The 19073-nt window shown below is 35.7% G+C and overlaps 1 long non-coding RNA gene and 1 pseudogene across 1 annotated transcript; both read right to left on the bottom strand.

The window, feature by feature from the left end:
* Positions 1 to 10285: 10285 nt before the first annotated feature.
* Positions 10286 to 13353, bottom strand: LOC120133407 (annotated as a pseudogene).
* Positions 13354 to 13429: 76 nt separating this feature from the next.
* Positions 13430 to 14884, bottom strand: LOC120133408. The gene is made up of 3 exons (XR_005517098.1): positions 14502 to 14884; positions 13776 to 14029; positions 13430 to 13488 (listed from the first exon to the last, which is right to left on the bottom strand). It is a non-coding gene; the product is annotated as an uncharacterized LOC120133408 (long non-coding RNA).
* Between the last annotated feature and the right edge of the window lie 4189 nt (positions 14885 to 19073).

Raw genomic sequence — 19073 nt, 5'->3', positions numbered from 1 at the left:
TCGACTAAATGTTGGATCGATTGGCCGGCAAAATATTCTATTGCTTTTTGGATGGGTACTCGGGGTACAATCAAATTGCCATCGTACCAGAGGACCAGGAGAAGACTACATTTACTTGTCCCTATGGCACTTTTGCCTTTAGGAGGATGCCTTTTGGACTCTGTAATGCCCCGGCAACGTTTCAGCGCTGTATGCAAGCTATATTTTCAGATATGGTTGAGGCTTTTCTGGAGATCTTCATGGACGACTTTTCTATTTGTGGGGACGACTTTGAACGATGCCTCGGAAATTTAGCAAAAGTTCTCAAGAGATGCGAGGAGGCTGAGTTGGTCTTAAACTGGGAAAAATGTCACTTCATGGTGACTGAAGGTATTGTATTAGGCCACAAAATTTCACACAAGGGTATTGAGGTGGACAAGGCAAATATTGAAGTGATTGAAAAATTGCCACCACCAACTTCGGTCAAGGAAATAAGAAGTTTTCTTGGACATGCTGGATTCTATATAAGGTTTATCAAAGATTTCTAAACCCTTGTGCACATTGCTTTAACAAAACCAACCCTTTGTGTTTGACGAATTATGCCTCGGCACGTTTACTGAGCTAAAGCAACAACTGATCTCGGCACCCATTGTAGTCCCTCCAGACTGGACATCACCATTTGAGCTGATGTGTGATGCAAGCGATTATGCCGTAGGAGCTGTTTTGGGGCAATGCCGAGGTAAAATCTTTCATGTTATTTATTACTCTAGCCGCACTTTAAATGAAGCACAATTGAACTACACCACCACTGAGAAAGAATTACTTGTCGTAGTATTTGTTTTTGATAAATTTAGACCTTATCTAATAGGCACTAAAGTTATTGTTCACACTGATCATTCGGCTATAAAATACTTAGTGAACAAAAAGGATGCCAAGCCTATACTTATTAGGTGGATCTTACTTTTGCAAGAATTTGACTTAGAGGTGGTAGATAGAAAAGAAACTGAAAATCAAGTTGCTGATCACTTATCTAGGCTAGAGAACAATTCTGAATGCCATGACACTGTAGATATCCAAGAGGAATTTCCTGATGAGAAAATTTTATATACCGCGGCAATCCCGTGGTACGCTGACCTTGGTAATTTTCTTGTTAGTGGAATTGTGCCTTTTGATTTGAATAGTCAGGCTAAAAAGAAGTTCAAGCACGATGCAAGGCACTATTTTTGGGATGAGTCATATCTATTCAAACATTGTGCCGATCAGCTCATTAGACGATGTGTACCTGAAGATGAGCAAAGTTATATTTTGTACCATTGTCATTCGGCCCCAAGTGGAGGCCATTTTGGTGGAGCAAGGACTGCTGCTAAGGTCCTGCAATCAGGCCTTTACTGGCCAACTTTGTTTAGAGATGCCCAAGCATTTTACAAAGGATGTGATCAATGCCAACGGACTGGAAACATCTCCAGACGACATGAGATGCCGCTGCAAAATATTTTGGAGATAGAGTTGTTTGATGTGTGGGGCATTGATTCTATGGGACCATTCCCATATTCTGAAGGAAAATTATATATATTGCTTGCTGTGGATTATGTGTCAAAGTGGGTGGAAGCAATAGCAACTTCAAAGAATGACTCCAAGACCGTACTCAAGTTTTTGCACAAGTATATTTTCACTGGGTTTGGAGTACCTCGTGCTATCATCAGTGATGAAGGAACCCATTTTGATAACAAGTTGATTGCCAAGGCATTGCTGAGATATGGAGTTCGACACAAGATTTACATGGCATATCATCCGCAGACAAATGGCCAAGCTGAGATATCTAATCGAGAGATCAAACAGATTTTAGAGAAAGTGGTGAACCCAAAGCGAAAGGATTGGTCGCCAAAGTTGGATGAAGCACTTTGGGCGTACAGAACAGCATTCAAAACTCCTTTGAGGATGTTACCCTTCAAGTTAGTGTATGGTAAAGCTTTTCATCTCCCGGTTGAGCTTGAACATAAAGCTTATTGGGCTATCAAGCGATTGAATTTCGATGCTCAACTAGCTGGGGAGCAAAGATTATTAGAACTTAATGAAATGGAAGAGTTTAGAGCACAAGCATATGAGAATGCTCGGATATACAAGGAGAAAACCAAGAAGTGGCATGACCAAAAACTGATGCCAAGACATTTTCATGTGGGGCACCAAGTCTTGCTTTACAACTCCAGACTTAAACTCTTTCCTGGGAAGCTAAAATCTCGATGGTCAGGGCCATTTGAGGTGCATTATGTCTATCCCCATGGAGCTGTTGACATCAAGAGAATAGACAATGGGAAGATCTTCAAGGTCAATGGCTAGCGTCTGAAAGCCTACAATGGAATTCCACCACCGCACAACAAGGACGTGTTACGGCTGCACGATACTGAAGCGTGCTCAGAGGAGAACCAAAATTCGATGCCTCGGCATTGAATTTGTGTCTGTGCATAAATAAAATTTAACATTCAAGTTTTTTTTTATTTTATTTTGTAATTAATTTTTGATCTGATTTGTAGAGACCACATTGCTGCAAACCGTACAAGGAGCGGTTACCAAAGGGAGGAAAGGACAGAGCATTAATTGGAGAGATATTCTTTTGATTTGTTTCTTTTTATTTAATTTAATTTCTGACATTTCTTTTTCTCTTTCCACAGACTTGTTCTATCACCATCATTACCTTTTGGCAATTTTTTTTCCTTCCCTATACATGCACAACCCCCCACCCACTAATTCATCTCTTAACCGTTCTATCACCCCTTTTCCCTCCCAAATTTTTAACTTTTTCTTTTTCTTTATTCATTTTTTCTCTTTCATGTTAACTTTTACTTTTTCTCTCTCTTTTACTCATCTTCTTCCCTTATTCTCTCCATAGTCGAAATACATCCAAGTTTTTAAAGCTTTCAAAAGCTTCTTCCTTTTTCATTTTTCTTATTTCAAAAACACTGAAAATGGTGCGCTCAAGACCAGCTCCAACCGACACGACCGCTTGACAACAGTTTGAGAACGATGAGGCCAAGGCTCGGTTCCAAAACTTAAGAACCGAAAACTCTTTTTTGAGTTGGGATTTATTTTTACCAAGGAAATCGATGGTGGTTTTTGACCGGATGTTATGGACATCGTGATGCCGCTCAAGTGGCAGAAGTTTGCCCGTCATCCTGGTTCGATGAACGCCTCATTAGTTAAGGAGTTCTATGCGAACATTTCCAAGCCCAATCAACACTTCATCTTCATTCGAGGTAAGCAAATCCGTTTTACATCCACTGTTATTAATCGTTATTTTCATTTACAGGAGGTAGTAGACGGCCATGCCATGTTCGAAGAGGAAACCGATAGCAATACATACGATGGGATCTTGGAGGACCTTTGTTTTGAAAACACTGAGTGGAATGGACGACAAACGAGTAGATACTCGGTCAACCGAGAACGTCTTTAGCCGCGCGCAAAGTTATGGAATCACTTTCTCAAGCATAAACTAATGCCTTCTTCCCACAACACTACGGTATCACTTTCACGCATATTGCTTTTACATTCTATGATAGTATCCCATCCGATCGATGTGGGTCGTATTATTGTTCAGCAAGTTCATGACTGTTTGGGTAAAAAGGCAAGTGCTTTGGTGTTTCCTAATTTAATTACCGCTTTATGTCGCAAGAAAAAGGTTGAGGAAAATTCTTTTGATGAAATTTTACCTGGATTATCCGGCATCACTAGGGCTAGACTTTCACTATTGTTGGGACTTGAAAATCCCAAGTCTAAAGACCCTGTTCATGAGCAATCTGCAGGTACTACAGAATCGAATGCCGAGGCAAGGTTACTTGCTCTCGAGGAAGCTGTGACGCATACTCAAGCTCAACTGCATGCTTTACACGGTGACATCCGTAATTTCTTTGGATACGTGAAGCATAGAGATGTTATGGTGGAATCGTTATTTCAAGAAATTATTCCCCACGGTCAACAGAATTTCTCTGGTTTCCCAGACGAAATTCTGCCGGCATTCATTGCCGAGGCATCTCCAGATCCTGAGCACGATGTACCCGATCCTGCTGCTGCTGACCCTACTCCTGATACACACCGGTCCGAGACTCCTGAATATCCGCCCACTGTCCCTGTCGAAGAAACACCCAGCCCTGTCCCAGCACCCAATCCTTCTCATGCACAACGTAGTGGTCGCCGCACCAAGACCACGGCTGGACGCATTGCGCACTATTACTCCACTTCTTCCGAGTCCAGCCCAGCACCTATCCGAAAACGCACCCGACGAGGAGCTGCTAGCACCTCCAAAGCACCACCACGTAAACATTGAGGTACCTCTCTTGCATCCATTTTCATTTAGTTGCATTTCATTGCATAACATATATTTTATAGTTAGTTTAGTTCTCTTTAAAGTATTGAGGACAATGCTTCCCTTAAGTTTGGGGGAGGTATTGTTCTTGGTAAGTCATATGCATGATAGCATTAGCATAGTATTATGCCATGGCATCAGTAAATGGTAGGACAGTTAGATGAAATGTTTTGAGGATACCCGATTATGATAATTTTGTTAGGCTAGAATCTGAATGTAAATGACTGTTGAGAATGATAGAACTCACTCTAGGGCTTGATGCTTTGTGAAAATATTTACACGATTTGTATGTTTTCTATACTTAGAAAATTTAGGAAATTTTTATGAAGGAACTTTAGTTAGTCTTGGCATTGAAATGTAGTATGGTGTTTAAAAGAAAAATCAAAAACAAACTCCCTTAGAAATGAAACTGTGAATAAATGCTTAAGCATAGCTGTAGAGGGAAACTCCTCTTTGCCGTGGCATTTCCTGGAACTTTCTTTAATAAATGGAAGCCTTGTGCATATGAGTGAATGAAAGAAGTCACGGGATGACTCTACTTAACTAGCTCGGGGATGGAAGGTATGCTCCCTTTCATCTAGAGTGTGGGAGAGTAGGTGTGATGAGCTGACTCCCTTCGTAACAGTTCAAAAAAAATTAAAAAAAAAAGGAGTAAAAATGTGCTTAATGATAAGTAAATGCCTTGACAAAAAATAGGGGACTTGATTAGAAATTGTCTAAATTCGCTAAGTATAGATTGGATACAATCACGCACACACACTACCACAAAGTATTTTGACCTAGGGAAAAGTACTTGAATTCTTGATAAGTCTAGCATGTTGAAGCCTATCGTTCTGAGGGTTGAAATTCAATTTTGTCCTACTGTCTTACTATCGAACTTTGCCATGACATTATGCTTATGTAACTGCTATCCATTGCTTGAGGACAAGCAATAGCTTAAGTTTGGGGGTGTGTTAACTTCCTAAAAAGGCTACTTTTAAAGCCTTTTTTACTTAAGTTATTGTTTGTTTAAAAGCTCATTTTAGTTATTTTAGGATCATGTAGTTGCATATAGTTGCATTTGTGGTGGTTGTGCTATTTTATTTCTTAATGGTGATGTTTGAGGGAAATGTGCAGTTTGTCTATGGTGTGTAGGGAATAGCAAGAAAAAGGATTCTTTGGGAAGTAATGCCGCGGCATCACACGTTGCTAAAGCGGATTTAAATGCTTTGGCATTTCTGGCGCAGAAAAAGACAAAAAGATATTTCTGCATAAGGATAGCTGGCACTGGACAGCTGTCTCTGCAAGTGAAAGACTGCTGTAACCGCCTGCTAGAGCTGCCAAAGGACCACTGCCACTTGGAGGATAAGGTTCATGCACAACATGTGATTCTAGGGGTATGAGGGGTATTTTGCACCCAACAACCTCATCATTACCCCTAGATATTTTTATTATATATGACACCTCATGGGAGAGAAGAAAAGGGGGACGGAGAGCACACGCATAGAGCAGAAAAAATCACATTTTTATTTCTTCTTCCTTGGGATATTCCTCCATTGATAAAGCTCCAAGGAGTGGCAAGCTAGGCGCCGGAAGGAGCTAGCGAGCTAGGTGGTTCGTGGTGGCCGAGAGGAGACCTCCGGTGACGCGTCGAAGGCTTCTTCTCACTTCCCTTTTGCTGCTATTTTTCTATTAATTTGTGGGTTGTTGGAACGAATATTTTCATGACTTTGTGTTTGGATATTTCGAACCCCACCATGAACTAACGTATTTGGTGGTGGTTGGTTGAACGATTGTTTAAACTTTATTTTTAGGGTATATTTAAGTTTATTTTGGGTTCTTTATTTGCTTTGCTTATGAATGTTTCACCATCTAGGCTTGTAAGAGGCATGGAAATGTCCATCTCTTAGATGAAGGTTAGGTATTCGGAAAAATCCTAAGCTAAAAATACTTGTAAGTATTCGAAAGAAACGCAAGATAAGATCCTCATAAGCAACGGGTTATGGTATTTTCAAGGGGCTTTGAACCGGCCTAGGAATATTATAACTTAATCCCTTAGATCTCAGAAGAGACTAGGATAGGATTTCAACGACTAAAAATGGTGTCTTTATTAATAGGGTAGGCTGTCCAACATCGTTGAGTGAGAGCAGATGCCTTGGCATCCTATTCTGTTAGGTTCTTTTGAACACCTTAGGAAAGCCCTATCGAGTAAGTAAAGACAAGATAGCTTAAATATACTTGAGAAATAAGTTTAGCAACCTTAGACCAATCCTTACCATTCATTTCATTGGAAGCTTGTCACGTGAGGATTATTTTCTTCTTATTTTATTTATCTTTTTATTTACTGTCTTTACCATTTCTCATTGCCTCAACATTTCACCATACTCAACATTAAACATCCATCATTGCCACTGCATTTCCATTTGCTACACCATCACACCATCAATCCGCATCCACCAGCATACACATATCCATTGCCGTGACATTTGTATATATCAAGACTAACTATACTTAGATAGAATATTGCATTGCTTTGGTTAGACTTTTGTGATTTCACCCAATCCCTGTGGAGACGATACTCACTCATCATTATATTACTTGAGCGATTGTGTATACTTGCACATTATTTGCGTATATTTTATAGTACTAACAAAACGCGAACAGATGTCGCCTTAGAGAGTGAGAGATGGAGATGAGACTGAGTTGTGATTTAGGGTTTTAGGTTATGAGTTATGATTACGGGATATACTGTGGACGGTTCAGTGTTCCGATATATTAATATATTCGTGTTTGGAATTTGAAAAAAAAATACGCGTTGGATACGAATGGCGCTATGTAAATCGCATTGTGATAGTCAGTTTCGCATTGTGATTTACGTAATCGCATTACGATTTTCCAAATTCGCGTTGCGATTTACGTATTCGCATTGCAAATTAGGAAAATCGCAACGCGAATTTGGAAAATCGCAATGCGGTAGTCAGAATCGCGTTGCGAATCTGGAAACTGATTTGCGATACCGGAGATCGCGTTGCGAATTATCGATCGCATTGCGATTTAGTTGGTCATTTTGGCAAATCCAAAAAAAAGTTGGTTAAAATCGTATATTATAAGGCATTTTTGGTCACTGAGGTTATTTTCTCATTTAATTAAAGAAGATTGATTAGTGGCATGGCATGCAAACGTGCGGGCATAATTTCATTTTTTTTATGGATAGTCAATTATAATCTCAATTGAGCCAAAGAAATTGAGATTGCAAGTCCGTTCAGAACAATTTAATTTTTTTTGGTATAACCACCGGTATTCTATTTATTGACCTCACGAATCCGAATAAGGTACTACAGAGGCGAGGGCAACTCTCCCCATTCAGTTTGTTCCATTCGCAAACGCTAAAATTCAAACTTTTGACCTTACTTATGGATCTAATGACTCATCCTATTAGACCAACTAGTTGTTGGTGTTAAGAGTAATTTAATATTAATCAATTAATTTGGTTATTGTTAGTTTTAAATTTAATAGTGGTACGTACTTAATTTTGACTACTAATATTTTATTTTGTTATTCTTCCGGTTCTCAAGACTTTGCCCCGACTAATCCAGACCGACTGGGTAGCACACCTAATTTGGATGAGTAAATCTTTTAAAGATATTAACAAAGTTAATACATCTTTCAATATTTTTATTACCTCTTCTGAAAATAAAGTTAATACATCTTTTTATTTCAAATAAAATTAAATATTTTAAACTTATATTTAATCTAATTATATGTCAATTTTGAGATTTTTTATTTAATTATTTTTAATTAATATTAATTACCATTATTTAAAAGGTTTTAGTGGAAATTTTGATTGAAATATAAAAAATGAATAAAATAAAAATATATTTATGTCAAAGCTAATATATATAATTAGATTAAAATTAAGTTTAAAAAATACATATTATGCATTTACATAAAAAAATATTTAAAAAATAGGAAAAAGAGAGGTAAAAAAGAAGATATAATTGATTTAGAATTTGTAAAAAAGAAGAAGAAGATATAATTATCATTCATGCTTTTTTTTAAACTAAACTTATATTAATTGAAAATATGCATTATGTTTAAGATATTTTTATATTAGAATAGTATTTAATTTATGATTTAGTTTAATAATTATCAAAATCGTTTTACAATTAAATATATTTTATTATTTTAAATTGAAATGTTGAATAAAAATATAACAAAATTAAATAAATAGTAAGTAATTAGTAAATGATAATTTCATTTTTTTCGATTCAACTAATTAAAAGATAAGATAAATTACACATATAATATCTAAATTATTATTTTTGTTTAAATACTCAACTACTTTTTTTAATTCACACTCGTTATTTAAAAATATTAAGATGTATCATTATGAAATAATATCACATCATCGGTAAAAAAAAAAAAATACAACGTTTGGCCTTTTGCCTGTTCTACTATTAATGAAGCCCCGTTTCGCCTATTGCCTAACTGTATATGCCTCAAACCCCCCCACCCCCACCCAAACCACAACCTAACTATTAATGAAGCCCCGTTTGGCCTTTTTGCCTAACTAAAAATGTTCCAACTACAAAACAGGTCAATGCTTTGCTATAAATTTCCGGTTACATGTTGATATCAAATTTTGTTAATTTTTATCGATAATTAATTGATTTAATAGGATGAGATACTATATTTTTTTTAAGTAAGATCATATGTTTAAATCTTAAATTTACGAATGGAGCAAAATAGTTAGGAGAGTCGCCCCTATATTGGACATTTACATAATTTAATCTAGATTAATCGATCAATAAATCAAATAAATTATTTTTCCTTTTGTTTGCTATAAAATTTCGATTACATGTTGATATCAAAATTTGCTAGATTTTACCGACACATAGTTAATCAAATGGAAAGAGATACTAGATTTCTTAAGTAAGGTCAGAGGTTCGAACTCTGAATTGGCAAATAGAGCAAAATGATTGGGGGAGTCACCTGATATTGAACATTTGCAAAATTCGGACTAGATTAATCGATCAATAGATCAAATACCAATGATTAATTCAAAAAAAAGTTTACTAACTTTTTAAGATGTAGTGTTTAGAATTTAAAATTTAAGATTACAGTTTTATATTATAGATCTCAAAATTAAAATAAATCGTTGAAGTGAAGGTTGTTCTTATAAGAGTCATAAGTTGAATAGTTGTATCTTCAGGTTAGAAAGAATCTGAAAAGAATATTTTCTTAAAGTAGTTTCAAATTATTCAAAAATAAATAAATTTTGGAGTAATATCTAATTAAAAATATATGTATTTTATAAAATATATAGATTGATCTAGAACAATTAATTAATTGTGTTAATAAATTGAGATATATGAGGGTCGGCGCATCATTAATTATGCTTTTACCTTACCCCCCCCCCCCTCCCACAAATTAGCACATCTATTAAAGGAGTTAAAATTCAATAATATATACTAAATTACACAATAAACGATTACTCTTAATTATAAAATGATATATTCTTTTTAAAGAGACGCTTGGAAAATAATCCGGCTGTGTGATGTTGACTGTAATCCAATGTATGATGGTCATTTTAGAAAAGTCATCCATACGCTCTGGTTTAACGACTGATTGGGAAACTACACATGTACGAAAACTGCGTCAAGTCGACTCCACAGCTGCATCACTAGCACCGCAGCAAGATAAGTTGGAAAGGTTATAATAGAAACATTCTATCAATGTTTTAAACTTTATACACGACACATTCCATCACCTATTTTATTAAAAATTGAACTTTAAATATAATCTCGTTACCATATCAATCAATAAAATAACATTTTTTTTACATCTTAAAAAGATTTGGACATTGACACACAAGGAAATCTTCAATTACATTTTGTTTCCTAATACTATGGTGGTACCATTACAAAAATGGATATTTTATAAACACTAATTATAGTTAAACCAAAAATTCTAACGCCTTTGGAAATTCAACTTCTTAATGGCCATGGTAAAGATTGCTCCAAACAGTACATCGAAACCAAGAATAACGGCAGCAACTACTCCCAGAAAATCATGCCTGAAACCGAAATAACTTCTTATGTACTCTTTCACTGTCTGACCCTCGCCATCTTCAAGCACTTCGTTTATGTCACCGAACTGTGAAACCACCAATCCGTACAAGGTCCAAGATACCGGACAAATCCAATAGTACCATCTCCACCGTACTGGCATACTCTGTAATTGTTCAACAGTTGAAATGAGTGGGAAATCGAGTTTAGTCCTCGGGATTTATGCATCCAACAGATTTGAGATTCGAATCTCCTGTTATCACGTGCTGTGGGTTCATTGAACCGCATAAAAGATGCTGAAAACTTACAGGTCGTGGGATGATGAATCCTGAGAAGACATTCCATATACCATAGAATGCTGAGGAAACTATGGCTGCGATGTAGTGGTTTGGTGTGACAGCAACCGCCATCATGCCGTAGAAGGTGAAGTAAAGTAAGGTGAAGAACATGAAGAAGAGATACCAGAAGAACTTAGCAACGGTCCATTCGAATCCGATCACAGCATAGGCTATGATGCCATACACGGAAGCTTGAACAGAGATGTAAGGTATCTCAATTAAAACCTGCAATGAGAAAATGTGGAATCAATTATGATTTGCGTACAACTTTCTTGACGGTTTCAAGTATGTTAAAATTACTTTACCTGTGCAATGGCTTATGGCATGGCAGAATACATTCCGGCAGCTCTTTCTCTATAAAACACTGTCCTTTCAACGGCTACAACAGGCTGCACAGATGCAGAGTTTTGAATACCGATGAAAAGAACGGCAGCCTACATTGAACCCATTGCATTTGACAAATCTTGAATCTTTTTCCTATAATTTTATAATGCAGACAATTAGACATATGAAGCTGGCTGTTAAAAATCAACATTGAAGCATGAGTTTTAGGAATTGTATTGTAGCTTACGTTTTAGAACCAAGGTCCCAGAATACCGTCCCAAACATCACAACTATGACGGTCGTAAAGAGAAATCTCACGGCAGTATACGGGGAGTTGCACCAGTATGACCAGTATTGCTTCCAAAAACAAGCTGTACACTGAGTCAAGAATGATTGAGAGTACTGTGTTGGGAAATAGAGTTCCTTTGCAACTGGAGCAGGTTTGCTTAAATCTTCAATAAGAGCTTTGTTTCTCCTGAACAAATGGCATGCATCAGTAGCAAGGTACCAAGTTAACTAGACCACATATATGTCTTATATATGATAAACTAAAGTAATTAGTTGAATCAGATTACACCTTTTTGTTGCAATTTGGAGCCTGGATAGCTTATATTACCTGTGTAGGTCTGAGTTTCTGTAGATATCAGCAAAATCGACTCCTAAAGATAACTCCTGCGCTGACGTGGTAACTTCCAACATCCAAGTTGCTGGATTGTATCCATCTTTGATTTTGTTAACTCCTTGAATTCCCTGGAGGAGATGAACATTACAGTGTCGTGAACAGTTTTAATGTGAACCCTGATATGAATAAGTTTATGAATTTTGGAAACTGTGGTCTTTCATTTCACCACACCTCAAAATATTTGATAAGATGTTTTGAGTGGTGTCCTAGTGGCCCTACATATATCTCTTGTCCTCCCCGCTTCATAAGGAATAGCTGCGATTGCAAATTTTGTCTTAGTAACGCTATTATTAGATAAAGAACCAACTAAAACGCAGCCCCTTCTTTTGAAATTGGCTTTTAAGTTTCTCACCTCATCAAACGCTTCAAATATGTAGATACTTGGTTCATGGATGGTACACACAACTGTTCTTTCAGTGTCCACTGTATTCCTAACTGTTCTCATTACAATTGCAGCTGCTCTTGCATCAAGCCCTGAAGTTGGCTCATCCATGAAAATGATAGAGGGGTTTGCCACAAGCTCAACTGCAATAGTAAACCTCTTTCGCTGCTCTGTTGATAAACCGTTTACGCCAGGTATACCAACTAGGGCATGCCTTAATGGATTCAGTCCCACAAGCTCCATGACTTCCTCAATGAACATGTGAAAAATATGTGTTGAGATAAAACCATCAACTAAATGCATGCCAAAAGTGACTAGGAAAATGTTTTTTTTCTTCTTATTGGACTCTGTTGTTCAGGATATCAGTTTAGATGAACTGGCCTAAATACTCCATTGTCAACACAAGAAACAACTTTTATTAGAAGCAAGATGGCTGGTAAAAGAAAATGCTTTTCTTTTCAACTAAGTTATATATGTGTGGCTTTTATTTTAATCAATTAATCCTACTCGGTGGGAAATGGAGGGGAAAGAGAAAATAAGTTTTATCAAACACAACACTTCTCAACTTAAAGCATAGCCAATTTACTTATCTTAGTAAAACCTGTAATATGTATCAATGTTGAATAAGAGACATGAAATTCATAAATGCTTACCTTTCTGGTTTGAGTGTCAACTTCGTTGGATAATCGTAGCCAAGATGAATAAAGCAAGGATTCATACACAGTGACATGAGGAGAATGAATGTCATTCTGTTCACAGTATCCAGATACACGAGCAAATGTTTCTTGCTTCTTTGGGAAACCTGAAACAGTGATGTTCCCCTCTATATAACCACCAGTTTTTCTACCAGCAAGCACATCCATCAAAGTGGTTTTACCAGCACCGCTAACGCCCATTAGTGCCGTGAGAACGCCTGGTCTGAGAGCACCACTAACACCCTTCAAGAGCACCAATCTATCTTCAGTGAGTGACACCTTGTTTCCTACAAAGTTTGAATTCAATCAAATAAACTCTCATATATCTTGTCTACATTAACCTGGAAAAAGACTCAATCCAACCATTGAACGTATATGGTACTCGTATGTGGGACGTTATGTTACCTGTGGCATATCAACAGAATATACAATGTCATCAAATGTGAGGGAATGTGGCTCAAATGGAAGAACCATTCCCTTTTCCTTTTGCCGATAGCCCCAACAGTTACATCACTCATTGAAAAGGACTTCGATGAGATGCATTTTTTAATGTCATCTTGGATCTCTGCAAGTCAATTGAATTAGAATTGTACATAATGGCTTGTTCTCACACCAATTCAAATATATGTACCTTGAAGACACCAAGAATTTCAGGCTCTCCATTGTTCCCATTTTAGGCTTTTCCTGCAAACCAGTTGACAAGAACAAGAAACTCAGTATCATATATGTTTTGACCCACAATTTCACTCAGAATGCATATACAATGTAAGCATGAAGAACTCTCCTATTTGTGACATGATACAGTTGCAGCTACAAATAAATTGTTTTTTACTCATAGTTTTTACCATCAATTATAAAAACAAAACAAATTAACATTCGGATCAAAGTAAGCAGATCCAGGAGCCTAAGAGAACCTATGAAAATTAAAAACAAATATGATAAACATGAAGAATAGCTAGCCAATAGATTACCCTCTTCTTCTTGCTACGTGTGGGAAGGGGAACAAAATTATTCACCCACCAGTACAGAAAACAGATGGCTATCCCATCAGCACCACAATGCTCATCATTCCCTTTAAGGAGATGGCCCAACCATCAACTCCAGGACCCAGATTTTGCCTCATATTAGAGAAGTACTTGACAGTTCGACCAGAGAAAATGAGGGCAACATTTGCTCCAAGTCCAAACAGAGGATAGAATCTCTTTGCTTCCTCTACAGTAGTTATCTGTGCCAAAAAATGCAGTGGTATGTAAATACAGCTTTAGATTTCAAAATCAGATTAAGCACTCAGATTCGCAACTGATGCAAAATTTTCTTTTAGAGGAAATGACTAACGAGAAGCTTAGAACACAAGTAGTAGATTACAACAAAACATGTGAAGCAAATGGCAAATTCATAATAGCTTGAATTCTGCATGAATGAGCAAATAAAATGTGCAGATTCAATTAAGACATTGAAAGTTAGAACTTTTAGGAGTAACAATAAATTAGAAGATCATCATCGAACTTTTAGTATGAGATTTACTTGTTAAGGGAAATCAAATAAGAATATTCCCAGCATATCAGATTCAAAATATTTTAACTAAAGATATACTAATTTCTAACATCAGAATCAAAATATACAAAACCAACATGCTCATACAATCGTGCAGATGAATCACTACCAAAAGTGAATCCCATGTAGATAGTATAACTCACCTGATTAGCAAACCCCCAAAATAGAACAGAAATGACCACACTACCCTAAGTTCAGCCATGACATGGAACAAACAGAAACTCCAAATCCTCAGAATTGCAAGAGGACCAAGGAATCTTGGTCCAAGAACTGTAAGAAGCTTGTCGGCGAGTGCTTCAGGGTGGATGTAATTGCTGAGAGGATACAACAAAAAAAGATTATGAAAGGAACAATAACGGTGTAGAAAAGAGCCTTCTTTGACAACACATTAGCCAACTTTGTGTATAACAACATGAACCCAACTGCCATAGGCAAATTAACCCATGTCTTCAAAAATGGTATAATCTCAGCACGAACACATCCTTTGTGTCCCTAAGTATAGTGTAGTTGAAGAGGATGCAAAAGAACATTAACCCAAGTGGGATAATCTTCACGGGCTCAATATCCAAGAACTTCGGCTTCTCGGATTCGCCGGTCAAAGGCTGACCATCACCAGCTGCAGCAGCAGCCTCAGCCTTGCAAATGAAATTCTTCCCTTTCGGGAATAAACCATTTGGCTTTGCTACAACGCTTGGAATTCTTTTATAAGACAGGGATTAACCCATTAAGGCCTAAGGGTTTCGAAGCAAAAAGCCTCTGCTTTAAGCCTTGGGATGGGTTCAAAAGGCTTCCTGTTCCGGTCAGATTAGGTGGTAATGAAAGAATCCCTCCGGCTTTTAAAACAGCTTCCATGTCTCTCCAGCGGTTTCCTTCAAAAGAGTTGAGGAATCAAATCCCCCACAAAACCTTTTGCAAATTTTTAGAGCATATGAAGGAAGATTGAGAGATAAGTTGGCTGGCTGGAGTATGCAGAATATTGTTTTCTCGAAGAAAATGAGTACTATAAAAACAAAAACAAAAAAACAACCTTTTTATATTAAATGAACAAAATATCAAAACCCTAAGAAAAAACAAACATTTTTAAACAAAGTTAAAGAATTTTAAGCTTACAATTTCATTTCTTTTTAGTTCTTCAAAGGGTCATTCAGAAGAGGTTAAAAGGGGTGGCAGGGCGGTTAAACAGGAAGACAAAATCTTGCAAATTATAAGAGAACACATGGACGGTGAATGACTCGTTGATTTCTGGAGTGTATGAGTCAGAGAAACTGTGAAAAGATAAAATTAGAAAAGGGTATATTACGTCATTGGTCAATGAAGTTTGTGTAATTTTCATATTTTCCATTGAAGTTCAAAATGTTACAAAATAATCACTAACATTTTTTAAGGCACAATAGAAAATAATGACAAAATATTGGGGGTCTTTTTTACTATTATGCTATAAGTTAGGATGCAATTAGTTAAACTGATTCAACTTTAATTAATTCTCCAATCAAAATCTTATTTTTCATTGCGTTTGATATTTGCCTTTGGGTGGAGCGCTAAAGTCACATCCAAATAATAAACTAAATTCCTGGTTTTAAAGATTAAGCCTTGGAAACCCTAGTGATACATACTTAAGTATAATATTTGACCTGTGATAAAATAAATTATATTTACATGGTAATACGACAAGAGAATGAATGTCATGGTGATAGATTATATATAAAAAGTTAATTTAAAATAAAAATATATAAGGATCATGTTTATAAATAAGAAGTGATTAAATAGAAGATATTGTGCAGATATGCACGCTGCCATATTCCATTGATTGTTGATTCCATGTTTGAAGTGGGACATATGTATAAGCAGGAACAGGGCACGGCTTCGTTGCCTCAAAAGTCCCTGAAGGACACAATTTCATGCATATTTTTGGGGACATGACTCCAAGTTATTTAAGGGCAAAATCAAATAGAATAACCATAAATAGTGGAAAAGGAAAAAATATTTATAGACCCTCCTTGTCAGATATGATACAGTTTCAACCCATAAAATTAAAACTTGTCAGTATTTTTTTCTTGATCATCATTAAATTTAGGCTTAATTTTTAATTATTTATTTATCTCTGTATTAGAATTAAATTTCTCTTTTCTTCCACCTCTTACCTCTCTCCCATCGATAGTCACAATTACCATGGCCACCGTTTGACGATGATGAGCAGTTCAGCATTCTTTTTCATTATTCATAGCAACAAAAAGTTCTTCAAAGGTTTCCGCCACATAATTTTCATCTTAGCCTTTTTCCCCCTAATTTTAATTTCTACATTTTCTGCATTGTTTGGAGCTAAACAATGCTTTAAAACCATGAATCAAAATCAATCAGAACAACTCATCTGTCATAGCAGATGCCTGTATTGTCAAACTCAAAATCAACTATCGAAGAAAAAAAAAAGAGGGGTTTGGAAAGTGAATCCGATGATATGATTTGATTAAGTACCCTGCTGTTCTTGGTTGCGTAAGCCATGAACTAAGATATGTATATAGTTTCCGCAACACATCCAAGGAGTTGATGGTGTGATGAGCAGGAAAGCATTCTTTTTCATCATGGCGTAGTAAAACCGTAGCATGGATCTAAACAATGCCGCCTGGTAAGGCAGTGACTGGAAATTCTCCGTTGATTTCTTTATGTATATTCTATAGAAGAAGCGGTTAACATCGTCAATCCAAGGCTAACAGCCTTGCCTAAAGATGAAGCAATACATTTGTTGTTCAACGCGATGCTATGCGTGCAAATGCTATCGAAGTTCCCTCATCAACCCCAGCAGCAACTTCATTGTCCAACGGTGATTGTGGTTAAGAACACGAGGGAGTTTAGAGATTGAAGAAGAGGTGGAGATTTAATGTTGATATGAAAATAAATAAATAATTAAAAATTAAGTTTAAAATTAATGCCAATTAAGAAAAAATGCTGACGTGTTTTAATTTTATTGGTTAGGATCATATAATTTAAAGGCCCTACTTAGGCATTTGCACAATTTGTCGATTTGAATTAAAAACCATTCGTTCAAAGCCAAATTGCTTTTTATAATATAATGAAATCTAAACAGTTTATTACATATTAATATTACTTAATAAAATATAATTACTTATCGATGTAATGAAATGTAAAATTATTTAAAGAACGTCTACAATTCAAATTTTGAAGTAAATACAAAAGAATAAAATTGAATCCAAGGACAATTATTTTCTCGAGAAAAAATCGTATCGGACTTTATTTTTCTCTCTTTACATTTCTAATGTATATGTAGGCATAATAGTTTGGTGTTTGTAGATGCATGCATGTCTTGACTATGTAGGTCGACAAACCCAACAAATGGATCCACCGTCTCATAAATTGTGCTTTATATTCACCATGCATATAATTTTAGGAGATATATTTAATTAAAAGAAATAATAAAATTATTCCAAAAAAGTTACTAATAAATTTGATAGATTTATTTTAATAAGTGTAAAAGAGTTTGACATACAAGGGAAAAAAAATATAAGTGTTGTTGTTCATTGATTTTTCTAATAATACATTTAGAATGAGATAATTTAAAATATCAAAAGACACATATTTAGTGGGACAAAGAGAGTAATAAATAACAATACTCATTTTTTTTTACACTTACATGTCATACCTTTTACGTCTATCAAAATAAATTTGTCAAATCTACCAATCAATTTTTTAGATAATTTTGTTATTTTTCTCATTTTATATAACTTAATATGCAGACAGATTTATCTCCTACAATTATGGGCATGATCAAAATGAGATAAAAATAATAACGTATAGAAAATGATATTTTATTTATTAGTAAAGAAAAAAAATTAAACTTTACATAAAATATATTAAAAAAATTCTAATTTTTTTTATAAATTATGTGCGTATAGAAAATAAATTAAATAATTAAAGTTTAGGTTAGGGGTGACTTCCCGGTCAGGTCATACCTAAGATCCAATTGGGATTTATATAGGACTTTAGAGATTGTCTATAATGAGTAACGGTGGTGCGATTAGAACTTGACCTTACAAGCTCAAATTCATGAATTTTAACCACTTTTACCAACACTCATTTACACATAATTTTATCTACGAAGAGAAATTAAAATGATGTTAATTTGTATAATCTATATATTATATTACTTATGCTTATATATTTCTTTTTCACCAACAATTAGTTAGTTTAGTGAGATGAGACACTAGATTTCCTAAGCAATGTTAGGAGTTTAAATCTTGATATTTACCAATGAAGAAAGGAGAAATTGGGTTGCAAGAGTTGCTCTCTTCTCTGCAGTATTCGATTTAAATTAGTCTATCAATAGATTGAATATCGATGATTATAAAAAATATATATATATATACTTGTTTTTCTTATAAATATTATGGCCGTATTTGAAAGTAGAACTATAATTGATTGGAATGTTTATTAATGATTTCAATTTCTTGCAACCAAATTGTCTAGAGACGTAGTCCATTAAGGGTGGAAGGTGAGGAAGTTGAAGAAGTACAGGTATCACGGCTTAAATTCTTGACACAACTACCCCATATTCAATACGACCTATTCCTTTCTAACAGTCTCTCTCCCCCTTGGAATTGACTAACATTACCCCACCAACACATCCCCCCCTCCTTTCAATTGAAAGCAAGCAAGCAAACTTTCCATCACTTCACAACTAACTCCACTACCATAGGACACTC

This window comes from Hibiscus syriacus, unplaced genomic scaffold (assembly GCF_006381635.1).
Source record: "Hibiscus syriacus cultivar Baekdansim isolate YM2019G1 unplaced genomic scaffold, ASM638163v2 tig00110579_pilon, whole genome shotgun sequence".
Classification (NCBI taxonomy): Eukaryota; Viridiplantae; Streptophyta; class Magnoliopsida; order Malvales; family Malvaceae; genus Hibiscus; species Hibiscus syriacus.
Note: the sequence above shows the minus strand (reverse complement) of the source record. Positions and strands in the feature narration are given on the sequence as shown.